This window comes from Pteropus alecto, unplaced genomic scaffold (assembly GCF_000325575.1).
Source record: "Pteropus alecto unplaced genomic scaffold, ASM32557v1 scaffold61, whole genome shotgun sequence".
In the NCBI taxonomy this organism is placed as follows: Eukaryota; Metazoa; Chordata; class Mammalia; order Chiroptera; family Pteropodidae; genus Pteropus; species Pteropus alecto.
The window spans coordinates 4,809,578-4,815,214 of NW_006434835.1; the positions used below are offsets into that span (position 1 = coordinate 4,809,578).

General features: G+C 57.2%; 1 long non-coding RNA gene across 1 annotated transcript; it reads right to left on the minus strand.

Annotated features, from left to right (window-relative positions):
* Nucleotides 1-630: 630 nt before the first annotated feature.
* Nucleotides 631-1,358, minus strand: LOC107195556. Its single transcript, XR_001516743.2, has 3 exons — nt 1,235-1,358; nt 1,006-1,123; nt 631-919 (listed from the first exon to the last, which is right to left on the minus strand). It is a non-coding gene; the product is annotated as an uncharacterized LOC107195556 (long non-coding RNA).
* Nucleotides 1,359-5,637: the final 4,279 nt, after the last annotated feature.

Genomic DNA, 5,637 nt, shown 5'->3' on the forward strand with positions numbered 1-5,637 from the left:
CCCTCAATGACCTGGGTGGGCAGGAATCAGGGAGGCAGAAACATTAGGGCAAAGAAAGGGGACCCCGCGAGGCGGGCTTGACGCTAGCTCCTGGGGTGCAGGTGGGCCCAGAAGGGAGCAGAGGTGTCCCAGGAGCATGCCCGGAGGGCGTCCGGGGACTGACGGGGGAACGCTGGGAACAGGTGCAGACGGGCCCCGGGCTTCTGCAGGCGCGGAGGAAGGGGAAAGCGCACAAGACGCCGCCTGGCTGGTTCCGGGCAGACGGAGGGGCCCTGGGGTGAAGAGGCGGAATGCGGGTCCCCCTTTCCACCTTGCCATTTCGATTCACACTGAGAGTAGCTCTAGGGTGTGGATTTGAATTTTGAGAACCTTCACGGTGGCAAGACTTTAAGCGTCTTAGAAGGTCAGTGCCCTAAAACTTAGAAATGGAAAAAAAGAAAAGGAAAGTATCTGTGGAAAAAAGAAAAGTCTGCTGCAGAGGATGGCCCCAAGCCCCACCCGCCTTCCTCACGAGAACAGCAGCCTTTCCGAGCGCTGGAGGCTTCGTTGCCCGCTGTTGCCTTTGGGGAGTCCCACAGGGGAGGCCCCAAGCCCAGCTTCCCACCCAGCCCTGACTGCAGCGATGCAGACTCACTGGGAAACCTACGAGCTTTAATTCTGGGACACTTTTTCATTGACAAGGGTCAAAAATCCCAACTCAGCTAAAGCTAACAAATGGAGGCGGGGGGCGGGGTGTGGATTTGCCCGCTCACAGGCTCACAGCGAGGAAGTCTGCTGACATCCAGGGCTCCAGTGAGTCATTCGGTCACTCACTAGGTCTGCTCTGCTGTCCCTCTGTGCTGGCCTCGCTCTCCCCTGCTGCTGGCAGACCCTCCTCCCGTGGTGATGCCGGGGGCCCTGGCACGTCCTCACAGCTGCCCTGGAAAGAAAGACACTTTCATTCCTGCCAGCCCCTGCTCAGATCCCAGAAGGAGCCTATTGGTCTGGTTTATGTCACATGCTCACCTTCCAAGCGTTTACTGTGTCCTGAGGAAAACAGGAATTATGATCGGCCTGGGGGAAGGAGCTGGGCAGATACCACTCCCGTGTTTCCCATAAGGCCTTTCAGCCCTCAGGTAAATGCCTGGAGAGAAACAAATGAGGAGAAGAGCTTTGTGCAACCTCTAAACCCCCCAGGGTATGTGTGGGGAGGGAGGAGAGCTCTAGGTCCCTGCCCAGCAACAGGGCCACCTACCCGTTTGTACATAAAATGCTCTTTTCAGTTTTCCGCATACACTAAGGGTGTGTACAATAGACAGAGGCGTCTCCTGTGCTGGGCAGTTCTGAGATGGACCTGCCATCTCCTGCCCTGGGGTACAGCCCCTCCCCTCCACCATGGGCGGGACCTGTGGCTTGCTTCTGGCCAATGGGATATGCCACATAGGATGTCGTTCCCGTGACCACATCCTGTCATACAAGACTCTGTCTTAGCTGACTAGAGAGAGCCTCTCCTGCTGGCCTCGAGGAAATGAGCTGCCAATGAAGGGGCCTGTGGCAGGGAACTGCAGGCCACCTTTAGGACCCAAGCATGGCCTCCAGCTGACAGTCAGTAAGAAGCCTGTTCCTGGGCCATACAGCCTCACGGAAAAGAGTTCTGCCAACAAGCTGAGAGCAGGAGCAGATTCTCCCTCAGTCACATCGTCAGATGAGAATGCAGCCCAGCCGACGCGCCACTGCGGATAAATGAGACCCCGAGCAGAAGACCCAGCCACGCCATGTCCAGAATCCTCTTTTACTATCTCACGGAAACTGTGAGATGATAAACACGTGTTGAATATACCTCCATTTTTTCTCTGCGGCAGAGAATTACTGCAGCCGCCTACAGACAGGTCTCCCTGCCTCTGGCCTTGTGCCTGCTCAACCTACTCTCTGCCCTGTGGTCAGAAGCGTGGCCCTAAAATGCAAATGCGATTTCCTCTTCCCCTTCGTGTTCCATTAATGCCTGCTCTTGGGTCTCAGAATAAAATACAAACCCTCAGCACAGCCTGCAAGGCCCTTGGCTTGCCTTATGAATGTGCCCTCCCCCCAACTCCCTGTCTCTGTGGGGGTGGGGTGGGAACCAATCTCCCCTGCCTCGCATGCTCCAGCCTTCCATGATCCACTCATTTTCCTCTGAACTGTTGCCCCAACACACGTGCGTGTGTGCGCGCACACACACACACACATGCACACACACACGCCTGCCCAAACACACATGCGTGTGCACGCGCACACACACACGCACACACACGCACGCACGCACACGCACGCACGCACACACACGCACATGCACACACACACACACCCCTTTTCTCTTCCTTTTCCTTTTCCTCCTGAAGCTCAGCTCAAACATGGCCAGTCCTGACCCTAGAATGAAACACCTGTCTGCAGTGGGGTCCCCGCTCCCTGTGGTTCCTCTGGCCCAGCTCCCAGTGCTCAGTCACCTGTGTGTTTGCCCCCAACCCCGTGTCCTCCCCCAGACTGTACTCCAGGAGGGCAGCAGGAGCTGGCTGTCTCAGGATCCCTGGGACCAGCTCGGGGCTGGCAGCCAGCAGGAGTCTGTTGAAATGACTAAATGAATAGCACGTCCACTTTCGGGAGGGCAGTGGGGTCATTTAACCCTCTCATGTCCTCTACATGAGGAGTGGGGGCTACACATGAATTAGGCAATCTTGGTAACACATGCTTCCCAGCCCCAGCGCCCGATCCGGACCGCCTGGGCATCTGTGGTCTAGCTGACATTGGCTGGAATCTGGAGGCTGGTTAAAGCCCACGGGGACTGTTTTGTCTGCTCTCTGCCACCATATCACCATCCCAACGGTGCTGCCACCATCCCAACGATGTGCCGTCATAGCTCAGCGCGGGAAGCCGAGGCAGAGAGGAGCCTGCCTCCCTGTAACCACCACCCCCTCCCCACCAGCTGCCGAGGCAACCAGCCTGGGTGTGTCCCTCTGCAGAGGAAGTGGTGACCAAGCCCATCCAAAGGCTGGGAGGGCTTTTCCCCAGCGTGGGGAGTTTCCAAACAAAGCCCTCGGTGGGCCCCCGAGGGACAAGGTGTTTCCAGCACCCTTCCCACCGACTCCCACCCAGAGGAATGTGCTGGGCCTGCGCACTCTCGGCCCTCCCTTCCTTCCCCACCCAGAGCTCTGTGCTGGGAGCCAGGGAGCCGAGGGCTGGGCACTTGAACGGCCTCCAAGCCCTGCTCTGCACAGCGCAGGGTCAGTGTGTCTGAAAACGCTCCGAGGCCTGGCTGCAGTGGAGTCTGCCCGCCGACAGCACCCGGGACCGCCCGGCCTGGGGTGCAAACTGTGGTTTCCTGCACCGCCCCCGCCCCGTGGGACTCAGGTCGCTGGGGGGCCCACATCCGGGGCTATCGGTGATGCAGTCCCAGTATGAGGCTCCCAGCTGTCCCTTCTCTCCGAGGCATAAAATAAAACACACACAGACACACTGGTTCTGACATGAGGGAAGACTGGGCCCGGGTAAGCCAAAAAGCAACCTGCTCTGAGCGGGGGTCACTCGGATGCCTGTTCGTGGAGCGTCTTCTCTCCGTTGGAACAGCTCAGCCGGGGCAGGCTTCTCACTGCCATTTTAGAGCCACAGAAACGAAAAGCCGAGGTGCTGGCTGGGCTCCTGAGGGGCCTGTAGGACGCGTGGGCTCCGACGGTCAGTGTGGCCCTGGGCCAGAGGCTTCCGGGACGGGAAGGCCAACTACAGTACGACATGGACAGCCCTGCGCACGTGTGTGACTTTAAAAATCCAAATAGTGTGTGTGCATGTGTGTGTGTGTGTGCGTGTCCGTGTGTGTGTGTGCGTGTGCGTTCATGCGTGTGTGTGTGTGTATGTGTGCGCGCGTGTGTGCACGTATGTGTGCATGTGTGTACTTGTGTGTGTGCGTGTATGTGTACGCGCGTGCGTGTGTGTGTATGTGTGTGCGTGTGTGTGTGCGTGTGCGTGTGAGTGTGGTATATTTGCATGCAGAACAAAGTCTGGCACTGGTTACCCGCCCAGGGAGGCGAATGGAAGAGGGGAAGACGCGCTTTTTTCTCCACATGATGAGAGGGAGAGAGGGGAGGGGGGAGAGGGGGAGGAGCAAGGAGAATTTTACTTCGTATGTACTTTTTTGTATTTCTTTTCTATAATGAGGACGAGTTGTTTTTGCAATGGTAATATTAAAATTTATTTAAATTACTATGTAAAATAAAGAAATCTTCAGTTGGGCCAGCCACACAGACATTAAGGATATAACCAGGGACTTCAAACCCCTACTACGGTCCGAGACAGTGGCACACGATGGCCCAGCCTGCACACCTTCACCTGTGGGCAGGGCCTGGGGCGGGGATGGGGGGCAGCGAGCAGACGAGCAGAGCAGGCTGCTGTATGATTTGGATAAGTTCCTTAATCCCCACCTTGTCCTCAGTTTCCGCCTCTGCACAGTGGGAGTGATGACAGCTACAAAGTCCACGTACCCCTTCAGTGAGATCGGGGGGAACGTGTGTGCCGACAGCACCTGGCACACCGTGTGTGATGACAGTGGCCTATATGACCAACATTTTCTTCACTTTATATTAATATCATTTATATTACTTTATATTGTTACCATTCGGGGCAAAGCCGCATGACTCCCTGGTCCTGCTGTGCTCGGCTCTGAGCTGGGTGGGGCATCTGCTTCGAGGGGTTAAAATCCATTTCTGTATCTGCCGAGTCAGGGGGCTAGCCAGTATGGGGCCACGGGGCCAGGGCAGCCTGACAGAGGCTCAACCTGGCTGCCCCCAAGGGCGGGAGGGAGGAGCAGGCTTCGGGACAGACCCTGGCTCAGGCCCCTTCCGGGCCCACTTCTCCACTGGCCACTCTGCCAACGTCTGGAACTGCTGCCCAGCTGGGCTGGTTCCAGGGCCACACTGGGTCACTGGGGAAGCCAGGCTGGCAGCGTACCCATCACAAGCTTCCGGCCAGGCAGAGGGGCTGGGCAGCCCTGGGGACACTTGGAAGGTGGCCCTCCCAGGCCAGCAGGTAGTGCATGCTGTTGCCCAACGCCCCACTGGCCTCCAAAGGCTTTCTTCTGATCGCAAGGTGGTGGCATTTGTCTAGGGAGCCTCGTAACACAGTGGACGGTGCTGAGTTGGGAGCCTGTCTGGAGGCCTGGGTGCCAGGCGTTTCTCTGCTCACGCTCAGAGGTGACTTGGACACGTTGCTTCTGTTCTCTGGGTCTCGGTTTCTCTTCCCACAAAACGAGGGGTTGGACCAGAACAGTGGTGATCACAGGATGGTCCCTGGACCAACGGTGTCGACATCTGGGAACTTGCTAGAAACGCAAATTCTGACTCCATTCAAGACCTTCTGAATCAGGAGCTCTGGGGAGGGCCCGGGCATCAGCATCCGCATTTCAACACACCCTTGGGGGATTCTGATGCTGCTCAAGGTCAAGGGTGCTGGACTGGATGCTGTCACAGCTCTTTGCTGGGGCTTATTTCAATCTACCGGGCACCCCTTGTACATGCGAAGGTGGCACGACATGTCGTCTATGCTGAAACGTCACCTCCATTCTCTGGATAGTTACCGCCTACTTGTCCCTAAACTCCTGTGGGAAGCTGTCCCAGAACACTCTGCTGCCAGCTC